The following is a 22,674-nucleotide window of genomic DNA, read 5'->3' as shown; positions in this document are numbered from 1 at the left end:
ATGCGGTCACAAATCAAACTCCCGCAATGATGTTTTGTAATAGACGCCTAAGATGCCGGCTGGATTTACTAAAACCAAACGTCAGAAGAGACGTAGAGAACCGGCAATTCCAGGGCATGAACGACAGGGTCACTAGATCTTTCCAGATCGGTCAACGAGTTTTGGCCCGGGACTACCGTACTGAGAAATGGCAGCCTGGAACTATTGGGAAAAGGCTGGGGCCGTTGATGTACACCGTGGACATTGGAGACAATATAATAAGGCGTCATGTTGACCAAATCATAGGGTCCGCCACAAATGGGCAATCGACTTCACCACTTTCTCCGGGTAAGGTTGAGACTGAGATACCCAGAACACCTACTTCCGATCTAGTGATACTGGAGTCAGCTGAACCTGACACGGCTTTTCAAGCCGAATCGAACTTGCCAGAAGCACCTCCTAGCCCGCCTGAAATGACGACACCACTGCGGCGTTATCCGGACAGAATCCGGAAACCCCCAGAAAGACTGAATCTATGAACTGTCTTACATAAACCTGTATATATGTTAGAATGTATGTTCACTATGGACTTAGTATGTTGAAAGCTAAAAAGGGAGGATTGTAGTGTATGTACCCGTCTACCTTTAAGGAAACTATTGTATGTAACCGTTCACCTTTAAGAGAACTACTTTAGGGGTGGCACTACTTGTTGGCTTCTGTATACTGTAATACCGATAGTGACCACACCAGTATATAAGTGTTGTGGCAGGATTGCTGGGGCAGATTCGCCCTGACCTTCGAATAGTAAAGACCTGTTTGTTTGTTACTTCTGAAGTCTGTGTATTTATTAACTGCACAACCCACAGACTTTACAGTTATATACTGGTGCAAGGAATGAATCAGTGGTGTAAGGAGCGATTCACTCATAGAAAGTGAAAAATGCCAGCTAGAGACATACCTATTGGGTTCCGATCCACCAGATTTGATACCTGCATTCAGCAATTTTACAGTTTGATGTTCTACATGTCTCAAAAAAGCAATTTATATACAAATCAAAATGTGAGACACACACTTCTTGGTGCCATATAGTAAACTAGCTGAAGTGCCCGGCGGTGCCGAGGCTTTTTCGAGGGAATGTTGTTGTTGGAAGAGAGAGAGAGAGCGACTGGGGGGAAGAGAGAGAGCGACTGGGGGGAAGAGAGGGAGGGGAGGGGGGGAGAGGAGGGGAGGGGGGGAGGGGAGGGGAGGGAGAGAGGGGGAGGGGAGGGGGGAGGGGGAGGGGGAGGAGGGGAGGGCGGGGAAGGGAGGGTGGGGGGGAGGGGAGGGAGGGCGGGGGGGGAAGGGAGGGGGGAGAAGGGAGGGGGAAGGGAGGGGGGGAGGGGGGAAAGGGGGGGGAAAGGGAGGGTGGGGGGGAGAAGGGAGGGAGGGGAGGGAGGGCGGGGGGCCCTCCCCCCGAGGGTCGCGGCCCCCCGAGGGTTGCAGCCCCCCCCCCCGAGGTGAAGACCGCCGATTGCGCGCGCAGCAGGAGCTGAGACGCGGCGTCTCTGGCTCGGCTGGCGGGCCCAGTTGCCAGGGTAACTGTGACGCTGACCAAGCCCCGCCCCCGGGCCGAGCCAGAGAGAGAGAGACGCCGCGTCTCAGCTGCTCCTGCTGCGCGCGCGGCCCCCCCCGAGGGTCGTGGCCCCCCCCGAGGGTCGCGGCCCCCCTCTGAGGGTCGCGACCCCCCCCCCCCCGCCCGAGGTGAAGACCGCCAATTGCGGCTGTGCGAGACGGCCGGCCGGGGTTGCCAGGGTAATGCTTGACGCTCAGCAAGCCCCGGCAGAGCCAGAGACAGCGCGTCTCAGCTCCTGCTGCGCGCGCACCCTAGCGGCGCTGGGCTGAGGCTCGGCCCTCCAGCCTTCGAGTGGGGCCGGGAGGTGCCTAGCTCGGGCGTGGGTGCGGAGGAGATGCCGAGGCTTCTAGGCCTACCTGGAAAAACGGGGAAAGGTAGGAAAATTAATGAGATTAGATAAGTTAATTACTTTCTAAATCATTTCTTTAAAAAACAATATGTGTTTTAAAAGCAACGTTTTTTTTTAAGACGCAGAAAGCGGGAAAAAGAAAGGAAAAGTTTGGAATCAAGATGGCGGCGACTCACCTCGGTTCAGAACGATAAGGCCCGGCCACACGCGCACCGATTGGCCCGGCGGCACACGCCAGCAACCCGGCGTACGATTGGTCGAGCTCGAGGTCACTCTGTCGCTAATGAGCGGATAATGAGATGCTAATGAGCGGAACGTTGAAGGTTTTTGGGATACCGCGGGCGGGATTTTAGCCCGGCCGAAACGTAAATACGCTTAAAACCGTCTCGGAAGCGTAAGCTTTCTTTGGAGGTAACGCGCGCGTAGGTACGCCCTGTAACTTTCGAGCGCATAGCTCGCCAGACGCACACGCGATGACAGACAGAATGACAGAATGACAGACAGAATGACAGAAGTACCGATTTATATATATATAGATAAACTGTTAGTTTGTGTCTGCATTCACAAAATCTATTATTATGCTTCAGTGTCAGAGAGGTTTATGGATAGTGACTCAACTATAGTGTCTGAAATTGTCTTGTGAAAGTCAATAAAATGCAAAAACACACCCTGAATTTATATCAGACCCTGAAATGAAGCAAACTTCATTGTTAACATAAGAATTATGGGAATCATGGGAACACCATCACCTCCAAGTTCCCCTCCAAGTTACACACCATCCAGACCTGGAAATATAATGCCGTTCCTTCATCGCCGCTGGGTCAAAATACTAAACTCCCTACATAAAAGTATTGTGGGAGTACCTTCACCACACGGACTGCAGCGCTTCAAGAAGGTGGCTCACCACCACCTTGTCAAGGGCAATTAAGAATGGCCTTGCCAGTGAAGCCCACGTCCCATGAATGAATGATTTAAAAAAATTAAAAATCCACAATACACACTCTAAGCAACAACTCAATGGCTCAATTGGGCACTCTAAACCAGTGTTGAAATGACAGACTGCAGGCCACATCCAGACTGGGTAACTATTTCCAGACTGTAAGACTCCAACCAAACAAAAGAAATACTGCATTTCTTGCAAATATTGAAAGAACATTAGGGGAGATTTTCTATTCCTATGTTTTGGTACTACAACTGCAAGCTGGGTGCAAATGAAGTGGAAAATCATAGGCAGAGGTAAGTGCCTGAAATACGCCAGTGGTATGTTGCTAAGTATTTTCTAATAGGGCAGTATTGAAACAGAAGAAGGTTCACGCTGATCTAAGGCATCAGGCTTATGAGACCTGTAAAAATGTTTCTTTGGATAACCCCACATTTTCCATTCGATAATACCAATTGTATGACAGCTGCACAGCAAGTGGAAAGCCAGGTGAAGGGACGTCCTGAGCCTGGATATTCCCCACCTGCTGATCCGAAAACCAACACAGGAGTGGCAAGTGTGGCTGGAAATTGACTCAGAATCATGCTCCATCCAGCCTTCGCCCCATGCAGTTGTTCAGAGTTTTCTACTCTCCCATTAAAAGCACTAGCAAGGCTTGCCAGGAAGAAAGCAGTGACATGCTAATGAGGGCTGGATGACAGTGTGACATCATCTGCAAGATTTCCTACCATCCTGCTCTTCCTTACGTTCACAGAACTGACTGGTCCAACTTCGGGATGGAAAGTGTACTCAAGAAGTAAACTTAACTTGCTGAAGATGAGATTTCTCTAGATTTTAGTTAGTCAAATCTGTCCATGACAGTATTTGTAAAAGGCAGATCGTGTTTGACTAATCTAATTGAATTTTTTGATGAAGTAACAGAGAGGATTGATGAAGGGAATGCAATGGATGTTGTCTACATGGATTTTAGGAAGGCATTCGACAAAGTACCACATAGAAGGCTGGTTAACAAAATTGAGGCTCATGGAATAGGTGGGTCAGTGTCAGCTTAGATAAGGAATTGACTTAAGGACAGCAAACAGCGAGTTGTGGTAAATGGCTGCTTTTCAGACTGGAGGATGGTAGACAGTGGTGTTCCCCGAGGGTCAGTGCTGGGGCCACTGCTTTTTTTGATATATATAAATGACCTGGATATTGAAATACAGCGTAGAATTTCTAAATTTGCCGATGACACCAAACTTGGAGGTGTGGCAAACAGTGAGGATGATACCAATCGACTGCAACAAGACATAGAAAGGCTAGCAGAATGGGCAGACAAGTGGCAGATGTAATTTAATACAGAGAAGTGTGAGGTGATGCATTTTGGCAGAAGGAACAGGTGGAGGCAATATACACTTAAGGGCACAGTTTTAAAGAGTGTGCAGGGACAGAGGGACCTGGGAGTTAATGTGCATAGGTCCCTGAAGGTGGCAGGACATATTGAGAGAGTGGTTAACAAAACATATGTGATCTTGGGCTTCATAAATAGAGGTATTGGCCCAGAAATTCGGGTCTCCACAGGTGAGTATGCACGGGGTATCCACGTGTGGGCCCGATGGAAGTGCCGGTTTCTTTCATGCACTGCACATGCGCGGGAAACCGGCACTTCCGTTCCTCTGAACGAAGGGGTTCAGAGGTCGAACGCGTGCACAGGGAGTCTGCGCGTGCGCTTTGAACTTACGGTTTTTTTACGGGTTTTTCCGTGAGGGTAAGTCTTTAGATTTTAGAAATGTAAAAACCAGGTGTAAGGCCTGCATTTTAAAAGGTAACTGGTCAGTTAATTAAAATTAAAACATTTTTTCCACAGGTTTATTATTTTTAAATACTTTAAAGCAAGGTAAGTTTATTTTTAGCCCCATTAGAATATAAAATTATTTTTTTCAAAAATTTAAATTATTGTTTAAAATAGTTATTTAATATAATTTATAGTTTATTTAAAAAGTGTAATGATTTTTAAAAATTTATTTGAAGGTTTACTGCTATTTTGGGGCCGTAGTATTTATAAGTTTTGACAGGTCTTCCTGTCACTACTTATGAATGGGCTTTTCCCTGCGCCGATTGGCTGCCCATGGCCCACATGATCCCTGGGGACGCATCGCACTAACTACGCCCCTGGGACACGCAAGCACAGCGCGCTGGCAGCTGGGCCAGGCCCCGGAGCGGAATTCCACGGGGCCCTACAGCTCAACTGCTGGCGCGCAAGGTAAGTGCAGGTCGGGGGCTTGCACCCGCGGGAAGCCCCTGACCCGAATTTCTGGGCCATTGAGTACAAAAGTAGAGAAGTTATGCTGAACCTTTATAAAGTGTTGGTTAGGCCACAACTGGAGTATTGCATCCAGTTCTGGTCACCAAACTTTAGGAAGGATGTGAAGACCCTTGAGAAGGTGCAGAGGAGATTTACCAGAATGATTCCGGGAATGGGGGATCTTAGCTACAAGGACAGGTTGGAGAAGCTGGATTTGTTTTCATTAGAGCAAAGGAGGTTGAGGGGTGATTTGATAGAGGTGTACAAGATTATGACGGGTTTGGATAGGCTAGACGGGGAAAGGCTGTTCCCACTAGTTGATGGTACAAGGACTAGGGGACACAGATTAAAAGTTTTGGCCAAGAGATACAGGGGGGATGTGAGGAAAAACTTTTTTACGCACCGAGTGGCGATGGCCTGGAATTCGTTGCCGACAGAAGTGGTGGAAGTGGGGTAACTCAATGTTTTCAAGGGGAGACTGGATAGGCATTTGAGGGAAATAAACATGCAGGGCTACGGGGATAGAACGGGCGAATGGGACTGACTGGATTGCTCTACAGAGTGCCGGCACGGACTCGATGGGCTGAATGGCTTCCTTCTGTGCCGTTATGACTCTATGGGGGAAAAATTCAGTTGTTTGCACCTCCCGTTAGTGCCTTATGAGGGTGCCAATTGGGGCGCAAAGCAACTAGAGGCCGTCGCAGCGATGTTTGTGGCGCTCACGAAATTAACTAGACATTTTGCGGTGGCGCTAAACACTTCCGCCACGATCTCCTGCGCCGGCAGATTGTGACATCATTCAAGTGCGCAACGCCCCGTTAGCGCCCCAGACTGGATATTGAGTGGCGCCCCCTGCCTTAACGCCTGCCGCTAGCAACGACAGGTTGAGGGGAGTGTTATGCTGTCAGAAAGGGACTGGGGGAGCGCTATTTAAAGACGACCGCTTCCTACCTTTTTTTGTCGGTGACATTTTTGCACCATGCAGTCAGAGATAGAGAGAGAGATTTCTGGAGAGATTCAACGTTGTGTGAAGGAGTTTTGAGTACTGAGCAGCACTTGGCAGGTTTAATTTGATTTGCCCTTCCTTGCTTCGCCAGCGCTCTGAGGTAGCGCCTCGCTCCTCGGCGTTTGCGCCTTAAGACAGGTGTGAAGCGCCTGATTTAGCGCTCCAATCACCTCCAGGGGCGATAAAAGCCAAGTTTGCTGTCAGAGGCGATAATTAGTGCCAGGCGCTGAACTTTGCGCACGGCCGATAACGGCGCCCCAGGCGATACCGAATCTTTCCCCCTATGACTTTATGGGCTCGATTTTCATCGGGCCGTTGAGGCGGGATTGGAGGCGTGTGGGGCGCCTCCAAGCAATTTTCATTAAATCGTGTCTCCTGGTCCCATCTCCAAGAGGCGGGATAGGCCATTAAGGCCCTTAACAGGCAAATAATTGCCTCTATAATGCCATTTTGATAGGCCTTTGTGATTTTAACCATTTTCCCACGTGAAGCCCGCCTGTTCTGAAACACGATGGTGAAACCTGGCGGTAGCACAATTGGATTGCTGACTATCAGCTGCAGCTCAACTATTAAATAGGAGATTTGATCAGCCATCATTTTCAGGTGGCAGGACTTTGTTGTCTCAGGTCTGGTGGAACTTTTAGAAGGCATAACCACAGCTGTGGAAGGTTGGAGCCTGACACCCATCTCCAGTGTGACCTCCTGGGAAACCCCTCACTCCACCTTCACTGAACACTTCCTCAACTGAGGCATATACCAAGTAACCCTAAGCCCTCAATGTGGAAGTCCCATTAGCGAAATGACACATGCCACAACTGCAGCAGTAGCCATCGGATTTTTTATTTACAGTAACCATCTGTTGGCTTTTTAATATTAAACATCAAATTTCACCCAAGTGACTAACCTTGTGACTATTTGTGCAGTATCTTTTTCTTACGTGTGCTCCTACGTGATGCTTCCCCTGCGGCTTCAGCAGATGTGGAGGCCCCTTGCTCACTTTCTTGCTGCTCCTGTCTCGACACCTTTGGCGGGTGTCCTCTGGGATTGCGAACCTGTGAGGGCTCGCCAACAGTCTGCTGCTCCTGTAGCTGTGCAGGGGTTGAGACGCCGATCTCAGTTGAGTGTGGACTCTGGTGGGGCTCTGACTGAGGGCTCTGCAGTGGCATGTAAGTGTGAGCGCTTGGAGAGGAGCCCCCACTTACTTGTTGTCTGCCACCAACATCCATCTCATGGGTCAGCCCAACTTCAGAGCAAGTGGCTTGACAGCACCTTGCTGCACTTCAGGGGGGCCATGAGGACCCATTTCTGTACTGGAAGTCCTACTCCCGAGGACTTGCACGAAGGTCTGGTTTCTTTGCTCAATAGCTGACCATCGCTCCTTCAGTCTATTCTGAACAATTACCATGTTTTCCATACCCTGGTGACTAAGCTCCTCCATGGACGTAGCCATCCTCTCCTCTATGGTAGCCAGCCTTACCATGGAGGTAGCCATCCTTTCCACAGAGGTTGCCATCCTTTCCGTGGTGATGCGTTCATGCGCCAATGCCTCCACAAAGGCTCTGCTCATGTTAACGATGGACTCCTCCATTCGCTCCACACTCGCAGTGACCCTGGAGACACAACCTGCCAGAGACTCCTGCATCTGTTTCTGGAGTTCCAGCACCGCTGATCTTATGGGTGGACCCAGAGGCAGAGGGTCGACATGCAGCTGAGCTGAGTTGGCAAAGTCCTGCGCCCTCCAACTAGGACTCTCCAATGCTGTCCCTGTCTCCACAATCTGTTGATGCTCACTTGTGAGCTGTGATACACCAGGTGACAACACTATTCTATGTCGCGAAGGTCCCACCGAGGTGTGAGTGTCTGTGCTGGTGCTGGGTGTGCTGAATTCTGCTGATGCTGCGCCCTCAGAGGTTGCAGCTTCCTCTGAGGAGTCTGGATGCTCAGGCTCTTGCTCCTGGCTAGTGGGGACGGGTGCTTGCGATGGTCCTGTGGGGGAGTAAAGGAGAGTCAGAAATGTGATGCCAAGGTTACATGCACATTGCATATTGCAGATGATCATAAGTCCATCTGTTAGAGCTTCAGAATCATTATCAGTGACTCATGCAATGTCAGTGAGAGAGATGGAAAACTATTCTGTCACCAGCTTGCTGTGATGCACCCGTCTGTCCATCCCCCACTTGCGCATCGTCCTCCATTCCCACAATCTCCAGGACCGCCTCCTCCCAGGGGGTGAGCTGGGCTACTGAGGGTGGCCCTCCTCCTGTCCTCGCTATTTCCCTTTTATTGTGAGCTCTCTTTTCCTGCAATGAGGGAGACAAGTGGAGTTTGAGTGAGAATGGAGTGAGTGTAGAGAATCCATAGCATAGATGCTTAGAAGGAGACAAAGATGGAGTGAGGTGGCAAGACCAACGGCCCTCCCAGTGTGTTGTAAGTTGTAATTGCATCACAGTGATAGGGAGTGTGAGGGCTGCATAGTCGAATAGTTAGATGAATCTGACCATAGAGAGAGAGGGAATGGGTAAGGGTGCATGGATGTCAGTGTCAAGTGGGATTTGGAGGAAGAGATTGCCAAAGCTGAGTGCTGGTGAGGAGAGGCAATGGGGATCAGATTGAGGATGATGGGAAATTCATACTCACTTTTCCAGTGCACAGAATGTCATGAAACTTCTTCCTGCACTGAAGCCAGGATCTGCGGGTTATTGACAAAGAGTTGACCTCCTCTGCCACCTGGATCCACACAGCCTTGGTTTGCTGGGGAGGCCTCTTCCTCCCTGAAGAAGGGAAGAGCACCTCTTTATTTGCTCTTGCTCCCTCTACTAAAGCCTGCAGGGCAATATCATCAAAGCAGGGTGCAGACCTAGGTCTCTGGCTGGCCATTCTTCCTGCAGGTGCCTCTAACATGCAAGGGCAAAAGCTTGGTAGTCTGCAGAAGAAGCAAGGCCTGTTGCAGACCTTAAATGCAGAAGCAATGATGACGTCATCGGAGGCGACTTTCAGACTGGAAAAACTCATTGGCCATGGGTTCCCACACGTTGAAACTCAATTGGCCAATTAAGTTAAAATGGCATCATTTTCCCACATCGATTTAGAATTGGGTGGCTAACACGAAATGCGGATTACACAACCCCAGCCTGCCCCAGTATCAAAATCCAGCCCTATGACTCTATTTGTAGCAGTGACCACCACACAGTACTTGCAGAGACGAAGGCCAGTCTTGACACTGAGGACACCCTCCATTGTGTTGTGTGACACTACCACCGTGCTAAATGGGATAGATTCAGAACATATAGGCAGATGGAATTTAACGTGGATAAATGTGAAGTTATCCACTTTGGTAGAAAAAACAGAAAGGCAGAGTATTTCCTAAATGGTGAAAGATTGGGGAATGCAGATGCTCAAAGGGAACTGGGTGTCCTTGTACATGAGTCACTGAAAGTGAAGGTGCAGGTGCAGCAAGCCATTAGGAAGGCAAATGGTATGCTAGCCTTCATTACAAGAGGATTTGAGTACAGGAGTAAAGAAGCCTTACTCCAATTATATAGGGCCTTGGTGAGACCACACCTGGAGCACTCTATACAATTTTGGTCTCCTTACCTAAGGAATGATATACTTGCCATAGAGGGAGTGCAACGAAGGTTCACAAGTTTGATTCCTAGGATGGCAGGACTGTCGTATGAGAAGAGATTGAGTAAACTAGGCCTGTATTCTCTTGAATTCAGAAGAATGAGTGGGGATCTCATTGAAGCATATAAAATTATTTCAGGGCTTGATAGGGTGGATGCTGGGAGAATGTTTCCCTTGGCTGGGGAGTCTAGAACCAGGGGTCACAGCCTCAAGATAAAGGGTAGGCCATTCAGGACTGAGATGAGAAGAAATTTCTTCACACAGATATGGCAGTGATGATTCCCTAATCTTGCACTTGCAGCAGAAAGCTCCACTCACAGGGATCATGGGTCAAAAAATCGAGGCCCTATCTCTTACTTGCGTTGCCTGTGAATGCGCCTCTCCGCTGGGAACACTGGATTACGAAATTACCCAACATCTCATTCAAAACACAATGCGCCGTATTTTGCGACCCCTACGGGTGAGTACGAGGTGCGCACACGCCCGCAGGGACCGCGCAAGCTCCGGGTTTAGGCATCACCGGGAGATGGGCCGCTGCGGGTGGAGAGTTGCGCTATTTGCCCAACTTCCACCTGCTGAATGCCCGTGAAATTCTTACGCCTAGTAAAAGCAGCATAAGAGCTTTAAAAAAGAAAAATACAATTTTATCACTCATTTATACGTTAAAAACCCTGTCCAATAAGGTGAGTATATTTTTAGCCCCGTTAAAACATACATTATTTTTTCAAAAAATTCAATTTTTGTTTAAAATATTTAATTGAATGGCATTTTAATTCATTTTAAATATGTAATTTAAAAAATATATATTTCATGTGTTCATGTATTTTTTAAGTGATCCCCATTCATGCTTATGGGAGTTCCGTACGTACGGAACTCCCATAAGTATGAATGGGGATTTCCCTTCTTTTATTGGTTGGGCCGGCCCATGTGATCCCAGGGGCGCTTACGAACCGCATGCGCCCCTGGGATACGTGGACCTCTGCCCGCGGGTACCCGGAGAGGCCCAGGATCGCAAGCCTCCGTATCTCCCGGGCCACCAGGTAAATGCATAGATATTTTACAGGTCAGAGGCATCCGCCCGCGGGAAGCCTCCAATCGCAAATGTTGGGCCATTCACTCCAACAACACAACATTCCCTCAGTACTGTAATGGGAAACTCCACTGGGAGGCTGCAAAAACTACTTTAATTAGGATGACTGAGAGAAATGTGCTGGGGCCAGTGACACAATTGTCAAGCAGGTGGAATTCCTGATCCATCACATTGACAGCAGCATAGCTGCCGAGGAGGAAAATATTGTCCTTTCTTTCTTTACCTTGTAAGATTCTCTAACTCGTTCTTCTATGTGAAGGGCGCTATAAAATGCATTGTTGGGGTTTGAGGTCGTCTCAAGCCACTGAATCATGTTATTCTGTACGGAATGGGGGTGAAATTCGATTTCAGCAGTAGTGCAAAACAGCAATAACAAGTCAGCAGCCCGTTTTACAGCCCTCCTGATTTTCTTTTCATTGAAATCAACGGAATGGAAGACTGGGCAGGGTGTAAAAGTATCGGCCGATTCGCTATTGCCTTTTTTTGCGCTACCTTCAAAGTCAAATTTCACCCCTTATGTGTCTGCCTGAGCTCTGAAATGATCAGGACTGAAGTTGCATAAAACAGAAGTGTCATTCTGGTCTGACTGGAGGCTGAAGCTCAGTTTGGGTACGTTATCTGCTACTATATAAAGCTCCAGAAAATGTTCCATTTTATAGAACTGTCATCTCTCATATTAAGGAACATCACAAAAAATATCAATATCAATTGAACGCATAGAAAATGATGACAAGCTCTGCACACCTTGGTCTCTCCTGCCAATACTAACTGTCACCGTAGATCAATCATAATATTTATTCTATGAGTCTGGTTAGGTTTCCATCAAGCAGCCAAGACAGAGAGCCTTGGGATAGACAATTTTTCTCAAAGTGTCTCAGTATGACAATGTACATATAACAAACAGCCTGTGAGAAACCTGTTAAACTGACACCCAGCTATACTTCTCTGCCTCCTACGCTGTTACCAAGGCTGTCACTATACGCTCCAATTGTCTATCCAACAATAATATATGGGTGAGCCAAAACTTTGTTCAGTTACATCTTTGTAAAACAACACCTATAAGCTCTAACTTTGACTCGAACTTGGTTGCCACTCCAGTCTAACTCAGGAGCTTTACAGCCTCAGTGCTGCTTGACCCTCAGCTGCAATTCCCTCCCACCCTCATCTGTTCTATCTCCAAGGTGGCTTTCTTTAACATTTAGAACACAGTCTTTCTGTAACCCTCCACCACCACCAAAATCCTAATTGACGTCTTGATCATCTCAAGATTTGACTTCTAGTCCCCACCTCTACAAATTACAACTTGTCCAGAATGCTGCAGACCATGTCCTCACCAGGACAAATTCCCACACTCTCATTGCCCCTTTTCTTAGACTGGCCATCACTGTTATCTCATACTGGCCACCACTGTTAATTCATAGGGCTTGATTTTGTCAATGGGGAGCTTTTGGAGGCGGGTCTCCCACTTCTTGAGTTTTAGTCCCACCTCCATCAACTTGTGGTCAACCCACGCTACTTTCCCTTGATTGACCTTGTTAAGCCCGCCCAGCGGGCTCAGCAGGCCAATTAAGGGACACCTGGTTACTGGTGACGTCAGCGATTGACATTTCATCTGTCAAGAGCTTTTGACAGATGAAAAATCAGCATTTGACGGCTCTGTGAAGCTGTCAAACACTGACAATCTGTCTTTTAACTTGAGTCCTTCTACTCAGACTCAGTTAGAGATCTCTCCAGACCAGAAAGCAGAGGCTGCAGCTTTTGACAGTTCAGCGGCCATTCTGCTTTCTGTGCCGGTGAGCTCAGGGACTCCCGAGAACTGAAGGAAGGAAGCCTGCAGGAGAAAGTAAAGGTAAGTAAAACTTATTAAAACACTTTACACTTACCTTACACACTTACCTCTGCACACATGCACCCATCACTCACCTGCACAACGGACATCTCGACCCCTCCAACCCCTACAGACCGACAGTCCGCCTCGCTAACTTGGTGTGGTTCGGATCCGTCGGACAGCCCACACTTCAGGGCTAAAAATAGGGATTAGGCAAAAAACTGCCTGTTAACTACCTGGTAACAGGCAGTTAATTGGCACTAATCACCTTCCCGCCTCGGGGAGGCGGCTCCCAGCACAGGTTGGGTACCCGCCTCCTGGGACATTGGCACGGAGGCGGGTTGGGGGCGGGATGGGTTCCTGCCCCCGATTCTGCAACTTTCCCACCACTCCTGCCTCCAAACCCCTCTCCTCGGGGCTTGGAAAATCGAGCCCATAGAGTCTATTACTGCTGTCTTATATTGGCCATCAAATTGATCTCATACTGACCACCACATCTATCTCATACTATCACCACCATCTTCCCATGAGCTCTTAGCAATTGCATCATGCTGACCTTGTCCACCATGATCCATGGCGATACCATTCGTCACTGCCATATGCTGGCTTTTCCACTATTATCACATAATTACCCTGCCCACCATTTTCCACGTTAACCAATGTACTATTATCGCATCCTCACTCTGTCCACTGTAGGAAAATTAGAAGTACGTTTATTAAGAGGGGATAGGATAAAAACTCAATTTTGTTTGATATTTGAGTATTGTTAAAAAAAGACAGCTAAGGAGAGTGCTTTTCCACTTTGGAAAATTAATGGATGGAAAATGATGACCTGGGGTATGCAATTTCCCGATAGCACTCCTGGCATAAATGGAAAATCTTCCCTTTTGTTCCATGGTTTTTATAAACCCGAGAAACGAAATGGAGTGCTTCCAGGCAGGTTGTTGTTGCTTTCTTATCTTTGCACTCTGCCCTTGGTGTGAAGTAGTGTGAAGCAGTGGAAGGATTTGCAAGCTGATGAACAGTCTGACAGGCCGCAACGTAACCATGTTTATAGCAACTGATAGGGTGATTTTCCGATACGATTGGAGGGGTTTATGGGCTCCCACATACCATACAGTGAAGGGGGACACCCACACCTGCCGGAAACAAGTATCCCGCTGGATATCAACCCAGAATTCAAAGCCAGAGCTCCAGTCTCCACTCAGCGGGACTGTCCGGAGCAGAGTTTCAATCCTGCACTTTTGACTCAGAGATGGGAACGCTACCATTAAGCCAAAGGCTCGCTCCACTGCCAGCCAGGTGAGACTGCACCAGAGGAGGGCTGTGACCATTGGTATTCGTTTCCAAGCCACTACTACAGGCAGAAATAAACTTAGCTAGATTTGTCCAAAGAAAAGTGTCTGAGTAGGCTAAGAATATCTGTTCTGACGAAAGGTCATCGGCCTGAAACACAATGGGGGAAATGTTATCAGCCTTGGGGAGGCGGGTATGGAGGCAGGACTGCCGGGAATTGGCAGAAACTGGGAGCGGGTACCAACCCCACTCCCAACCCGCCTCCGTGTCATCATCCCAGGAGGCGGGTACCCGACTTGCACAGGGACCCGTCTCCTCGAGGCGGGAAGGGGATTACAGCCAATTAACTGGTAGTTAACAGGCAGTTAAGAGGCTTATCCACATTTTACCCCTGCAAGTGCGGGCTTCCCGACGGCAGCGAACCTTGCAAGGGTCAGCGAGGTGAGCAGTGGATCTGCGGGGGTGAGAGGGGTCGAAAAGTGCGCTGTGGCGGTGAGTGATGGGTGCAAGTGTGGAGACGTAAGTGTGAGCGGTGAGTGCAAACTGTTAGAAAAAGTTTACTTACCTTTGCTTCTTCCTGCAGGCTTCAACTCTTGGGGATCCGGAGACATTCTCCGATGCAGCAGCCATCTGATTTCTGACCAGGAAAGAAGTTTGGTGAGTCTTCAGTACAAGGACTCACCATACAACAGAGATTGTCAGTGTTTGACAGCTTCTCTAAGCTGTCAAACGCTGACAATTCATCTGTCAAAAATTTTTGACAGATAAAACATTATACGCTGACATCCTCTGTCACCGGCTTTCCCTTAATTGGCCAGCTAAGCCCGCAGAGCGGGCTTAACAAGGTCAATCAAGGGAAAATTACGTTGGTTGGCCGGACGTCGGTGGGGGTGGGACTGAAACCCGACAACCAGCAGTCCCGCCCCCAATGCGCCCCCATTGATAAATTCCAGCCCGTTAACTCTGTTTCTCTCTCCACAGATGCTGCCTGACCTGCTGAGTATTTCCAGCATTTTCCATTTTATCTAAGCATATCTATCGAGGTTCTGACATAATTGTGGCACATACAACAAGGACAGCAGACAATCTGTGACATAGGGTAGGCACTGCCAGTGGCAGACAAGTTTACCAGTCCTCTTAACTCCTTTGTTTTTGCTCCCTTCCAGTCTAACATAGGCATCACCTGCACTGTCAGCCAATGTGCTGCCTACTGACATATGGAACAATTGACTGATGCATTGGTCAGCATATTGACAATGGGGGTAATTTTAACCTGATCTGTCCAATGGGAAGGGGTCAGCCGTCCGTTTTACATCAGCCGACCTTCCGGCTATTTCATCTTTCCTACTGACTAGAAACAGGAGTGTAGCACCGTGGCCCAAAGTTGCTGAACTGCTGCATCTCTCAAAGTACAGGGCATCTGTGATGGGGACCGGCAGTTCCTGCTCATCCTCTGGCAAAACGCAAATGAATTTCCATGGGAGCCCCCGAATTATCTGCTGTAATTTCCTGCGGAAGATCTGTGGAGACCCCAGAAAAATGGGTGTGATGTAAGACGGACGGCTGACCCCTTTTCATCAGACAGATCAGGTTAAAATTACCCCCATTGTCAATTGTAGGAGCACATGCATAGGGGCAGATTTGTGCCAATGCTGCAGTCCATCAGTGGTGTTAGTAAATGAACATGCATCATGCAGCTAGATTGTGTTACAATGATTTTATGTGTGAATCCCTTTGAAAAATTGTGTGCGTCAAGACTTTTAATTGTAAGTTATAACAGTAGTGTGTGCTTTATAGGTAGGCATGGTTAGCCATGCAAGACCTGAAACATGTATAAGAGGTTGGCATTTTCCAATACTAAAAGTACCACAGGTTGTCTGGAAGCACTTTATGACATGCATATGTGGACCATGAACCTGTCAAATAGAACTGTTGGATAGACTTACATTGTCAGCTTACTTGAAGTGTACCATTTTCTTCCACATCCGTTCCCAAGTCTTGTGGGTAGTGCACACAATGTTGAGCCTGACTGCCGCCTTCTGCCAGACATCTTTTCCTGCTGTTTGTTGGATGAGGATGCCTTGGAGGGAAACCTTCTTTGCCTGCACCTTATGCAGCAGCACCTCCACTTTGTCAGCTATCAAACAGGGATTTCAGTTGCTGCACATTCTCTCAGTATCCCACAGATTCTGTGTAACTGCCTCCACATTTATGGTGCCAAATCACTGGGTATCCCCAGGCAGTATTTTTCTCAAATAAGCCAAGAGGTAATGATGAGCCTATGTAAAACCTTAGTTAGAGTTCTGTATGCGATATTGGGCTCCGCCCTATAGGAAGGCTATTGAAGCTTTAGAGAGGGAACAAGACAGATTCACTACGATGTTGCCAGGTATGAGGAGATACAAATATGAAGAAAGATTGAAAAATTGGGTCTTTTTTGTTACAACAGTGCAGAATACAGGGTGATACAATAGAAGTGTTTAAAATTCTGAAAGGATGGGATAGGGTACATTTAAGCAGACTGTTACCAGTAGTTGAGGGGTCAAAAACAAGGGGCCATTGATAAGAGATTAAATGTAAGAGATTTAGAACTGATAGTTGATGAAAATTCTTTACAGAGTGTTGTGAGGCTGTGGAATTCACTTTCAGGGTTAGTGGTTGAGGCAATAATTGTCAACATTCAAGATTGATCGGATAGGTGGATGAAGGAAAAGGGATTGAACAGATGGGTGAATGTGATTAGAACTATTTCCTGTGAGAAGGATAAACACTGACACGGACTGATTGGGCTGAATGGCCTGTTTCCATGTTGTAACTTTTATATATTTCTATGCATTAAAAGCATCTACAGCCTTTTTAAATGTTAACACAACTTTTACACCCATAATCAGTCACTTACCTTTAAATTTCTCATTAGCACTTGTCAACAGCACTTTATGGGCTGGGAGATGGCCCCCTTTATTAAACTGAGGCTGAATCCAGATGTCCTTGCTGGGTCAACTCTCATTATATATCAGGTGGTTCCTAAGTCATTAACATGTCCCATCCAGTCCATGCATCAACACAAAAATCGGGGAACTTGTGTCCAATAATGAAGTATTTGAAGTTAATATTGATCAACAGATATTCTTGTACCAGAGCTAAAATCTGGTTTGACCTGTCTGTCTTACACAAAACTAAATATGATCCATTAGCCCTTCGGCTATAGATTTGACCAGTGCAGATCATTCAGCAACTTGAACTCCATTTGGCAGAAGCAGAGATAGTCTCTACTTAATCAGGGATTAGCCTTATTGTGTGAGTTGAATTAAATCAGGATTCATTCTCATGCAAAAGAAAGATGATTGACTTTGCAACTGATTCCTGGAGTGTGTGGACTGTCTTCATCAGCTGACTGCTGGTGCTGCTGACTCTGGTGTTGCAGCGGTTTCTGGTACATGAGCAACATTGCATAAGGTTTCCATTTATCTCACTGCTGTTTGATTCATACCCCTCCACACTGAGCTACTCAATGACCCAGAAATTCAGGTCGGAGGCTTCCCGCGGGTGCAAGCCTCCGACCTGCACTTACCTAGCGTGCCGGACGTTGTGCTGTGGGCCCGCGTGGGATTCCGATCCTGGGCCTGCTCCAACTGCCGGCGCACAGTGCTTGCGTATCCCAGGGGCGCAGTTAGTTCGAAGCGTCCTCTGGGATCACGTGGGCCATGGAGAGCCAATGGTAGCAGGGAATCTGTATTCATAGATTTGACAGGAAGACCTGTCAAATCTATGAATACAATTGAGCCCCAAAACATCACTAAAACTTCAAATACATTTGAAAAGAAACATCACATTTTTAAAATAACTATAAATTACATAAAATAACTATTTTAAACAATAATTTAAATTTTTGAAAAAATTAATTACAGTTTCTAACGGGGCTAAAAATAAACTTACCTTTCTTTAAAGTGTTTAAAAATAATAAACCTGTGGAAAAAATGTTTTAATTTAACTTAATTCACCACTTACCTTGTTAAAAGCAGGCCTTGCAACTGCTTTTTACAAGCATAGTTCCTGGAGACTTACCCTCCCGGAGAAACCTGCAAAAAAAATGGAAGTTCCAGGCGTACGCGCTGCCGCTCCGGCGCGCGCGTTTGACCTGTGAACCCCTTCCTTTAAGGGAACGGAAGTTCCGGTTTCCCGCACATGCGCAGTGCATGCACAAAACCGGCACTTTCATTGGGCCCACGCGTGAGTACCCAACGCGTACTCACCCGTGGGGACCTGAAGTTCTGGCCCATTATTAATATTAATGTGTCGATCAGCAGCTACCTCCACTTCCTTACTCCAAGTGAACTCTTTGAGAGGCATTTCTCTCAGATGTAAAAGCAACCCAAAGTTACTCTGGGATTATCCTCCCATTGTTTCAATAGTTTAACAGAAATACAAAGGAACTTTGTTTGAAATATTGTCACTACCAGCACTTTCCCTCTTGGTGGTAAAGCCAATATCAATATAATCATGTTGGAGAGTTTGTATTTCAGTTGTGGGACCACCTCCTGATCTTTAATGTTTGCCAGTAACACTCACCATGATGCATGACCCATAAGCAATCATTGGCTAACTCATTTAGTGTTTGGCATACGCCACTGAACTTAATGGGATCACTTTTAATGTTGTGCATCATATTATCATCACATTGCATTTTAATGATATTCTAGAATCATAGAATGATATAGCACAGAAGGAGGCCATTTGGCCCATCGTGCCTGTGCCAGCTCTTTGGTAGAGCTATCCAATTAATCCCACTCCCTTTCTCTTTCACTATAGCCATGTAGTTTCTTTTGAATGTTACTATTGAATCTGCTTCCACCACCCTTTCAGGCAGTGCATTCCAGATCACAGCTCGCTGTGTAAAAAAATGCTTCCTCATGTCACCTCTGGTTCTTTTGCCAATCACCTTAAATCCGTGTCTTCTGGTTACCGACCCTTCTGCCACTGGAAACAAATCTCCTCTTAACCTTCTCTGCTCTAAGGAGAACAACCCCAACTTCTCTAGTCTCTCCACATAACTGAAGTCCCTCATCCTGGTACCATTCTAGTAAATTTCTTCTGCACCCTCTCTAAGACCTTGACATTCTTCCTAAAGTGTGGTGCCCTGAATTGAACACAATACTCCAGCTGAGGCCTAACCAGTGTTTTAAAAGGTCTAGCATAGCTTCCTTGCTTTTGTACTCTATTCCCCTATTGATAAAGCCAAGGATCCCATATGCTTTTTTAACAGCCTCCTTAGCTTGTCCTGTCACCTTCAAAGATTTGTGTACATACACCCTCCACCACTCTGTTTAAACTGAATACAAGTCAGATCACACAGTTTGGATTTATTTACTGATCCCTGTGAACAGCAGTGAGTCAAAGCAGGATAATTGGTTGAAGTTTCCTTACTAACAATCCAAAGTAAGGAGCCCAAGAGCCTTACTGCAGATCAACACCAAGATTGAAAAGACAAGAGCAAAGACAAGATATATGAGGAAGTAGAAATTAGATGATGCAAGCTTAGGTTTTAAAAGGTTATAGGTTGTAAAATGAATACAAGACTGAAGGAAGTAACGAGTTTAGCAGTCCAGGATAAGAATATGAAAAGGTCGGAAGGAGAAAAGACCGATTGATTTATACAGCGTACCCTGTCATTCAGATCTAGATACTCGGTCTGCTGAAACCACTTTCAACTCTCTCCATCTTTATCACAAGGGCTGTATTGAATCAGGATACAGCCCCTCTTCCTCTCCACTTCCTGCACCAAGGCTTCCAGTGCAGCATCAAAAAAGTTTAGTACCCGCTCTCTCTCCCTTCTTCAGCCAGTTCCATTACAAGTAGTTGCTGAACAGGTCTTGCAGCTAAAATCCACCGATCCTTTAAGAGGTGCTGGCTGCCTTTAAGTAGCATGCTGGCCTCCTAATATCGGGCCCCACTCCCCAAGCAGCATGCAGCCAATGAGCAACGCGCCCTCCCGATATCAGGCCCCACCCCAAAACCTCACCCCTGCCCAATCGCCCCCCCCCCCCAAGAGGCGCGCAACCAACAAACAACGTGCCCTCCGATATCAGGCCCCACCCCCACAACCCCTCCCCCCATCCTCAGAGACGTGCAGCCAATGAACAACACGCCCTCCTGATATCGTGCCCCACCCCACAACCCCACCCCCCCAGCCCCAGAAGTGTGCAACCAATGAACAACGTGCCCTCCGATATTGGGCCCCACCCCACAACCTCACCCCTGCCCACTCGCCCCCCCCAAGAGGCATGTGGCCAATGAACAACATGCCGGCTGCACACCTGAATAATAATAAGCAGGCAGCACGGATTTTACCTGCTGCCTGCATGGGTCTTAACTAGCATGGGTAGTCCGCGCACCACCCCCCACACACCCCCCCAACACACACCCCCCACACACCACCCCCCCACCCCCCACGCACCACTTCCCACCCCCCACGCACCACCCCCCCACCCCCACTCACCACCTCCCGCCCCCCACACAACCCCCACTCACCCCCCCCACTCACCACCATCCCACTCCCCCCACACTCACCCCCCCAGTCACACCCCCCCCACTCACCCCCCCAGTCACACCCCCGCACTCACCCCCCCCACTCACCACCCCCCACTCACCCCCCCCACGCCACCCCACAGTCATCCCCCCACTCGCCCCCTCTCACACCCCCCACTCACCCCCCCACACACTCACCCCCCCACACACTCCCCCACAGACTCACCCCCCACACACCCCCCCCACTCACCACCCCACACACTCCCCCCCACTCCCCCCACACACACTCCCCCCCACTCCCCCCTCACTCACCCCCCCAAACCCCCCACACAACCCCCCCACTCAATCCCCCACTCATCCCCCCCACACACAACCCCACACACTCGCCCCCCCACACACTCCCCCCCACTCGCCCCCCCCACACCCCCCCCACTCACCCCCCCACTCACCCCCCACACACACCCCCCCACTCAACCCCCCACACACCCCCCACTCACCCTCCCCCACACCCCCCCTCACTCCCCCCCCACACACCCCCCCACTCAACCCCACACACACACCCCCACTCACCACCCCCCACTCACCCCCCCACACACTCCCCCCCCACACTCACCCCCCCCACTCACCACCCCCCACTCACCCCCCCCACACCACCCCACAGTCACCCCCCCACTCGCCCCCTCACACACCCCCCACTCACCCCCCCACACACTCACCCCCCCACACACCCCCCACTCACCCCCCCCACACACACCCCCACTCAATTCACAATTCACAATTCAAATCGCTTTATTGGCATGATAAGGTACATCTTATGTTGCCAAAGCATCAAAATACATTTATGGTTGAACACATAAACGCGGTTCTATTCATACAGTTTATAAATATACATTCGCCTTGTTTGTATATATTCTTGTCTTAGTTTACTGGTTGTCCCTCTGTTCATGGCAAGCTGTAACATAGTGTGCCGCCAGTGTTACACAGCTTCTCTCCTCCCCCAGTAGGAAAGGGAGTTTTTGGTTGTCATTCAGATTTCTGAATTCAGGGCATATTTGGGAGAATTTTTGGTAGAAATTCTCCCTGATGTCCTGATATTTTCCACAGGCTGTGAGGAAGTGCATCTCTGTCTCAACCACTCCCAGACTGCAGTGAGAGCATATCCTGTCTTCTCTTGGCAGCCTGGTTTGCCTGTGTCTGCCTTTTTCGATCGCTAGGCTATGTTCGCTAAGTCTGTACCTTGTCAAGGTTCTTCTCAGTTTGTTATCCTTTACCATGGTCAGGTAATCAGCTATGTTGTATTGTCTGTTTAGGGCCAAGTAGCAATTGAGTTTGCTTTGGGTTTTTGTTGTTTCTGCCCAATATGTCAGATATTTTTCCTTTTGCTTAGCGACGATTGTGTTGGGTCGAATTCTTTGTGTTACCCTGTCACTGTCCTGGGACTGGTTATTGTTAGTGTTGTTAGTAGTTACTTCACTGAGTCCCAGGACTAGTTGACTGAGGGTATTTTTCTTTATGGTCAGCTCTTGGCATTTCAGGGCGTCGTAGTGATAGCATTGGGGGTTGCTCATTTGTAGGTGATTCCAAAATTTGGTGGCTCTTTTTTGGATAGTGATTATTAATGGATATTGGCCTAGTTCTGCCCTGCATGCATTGTTTACTGTTTTCCTTTGAGTCCGGAGGATACTTTTACAGAATTCTGCATGTAGGATCTCAATTGGGTGTTTGTCCCATTTTGCAAATTCTTGTTGTGTTAGCGGTCCCCATACCTCACTGCCATAGAGTGCAATTGGTTCAATTACTGATTTGAAAATTTTGAGCCAAATGCTAATTGGGATTTCTATTTGGATTGATTTTTTGATGGCATAGAAAGCCCTTCTTGCTTTCTCTTTTAGTTCATTCACAGCCAGTTTGAAGTTTCCCATAGAACTGATTTTTAAGCCCAAGTATGTGTAGTTAGTGGTTTGTTCAATTTTGGTTGTTCCTACTGTGAAATTTATTTTGGGTCCCTGATGTTTGGATCTTTGCTGGAACACAAGGACTTTGGTTTTTTGGGGATTTATTGTCAGGGCCCAAGTCTGGCAGTACGACTCCAGCAGGTCCAGGTTCTGCTGTAGACCCTCCTTAGTTGGTGACAGCAGAAC

The sequence above is a fragment of the Somniosus microcephalus genome, chromosome 1 (genome assembly GCF_052327205.1).
Source record: "Somniosus microcephalus isolate GS21.2 chromosome 1, FLI_Smic_1.0, whole genome shotgun sequence".
In the NCBI taxonomy this organism is placed as follows: Eukaryota; Metazoa; Chordata; class Chondrichthyes; order Squaliformes; family Somniosidae; genus Somniosus; species Somniosus microcephalus.
Note: the sequence above shows the minus strand (reverse complement) of the source record.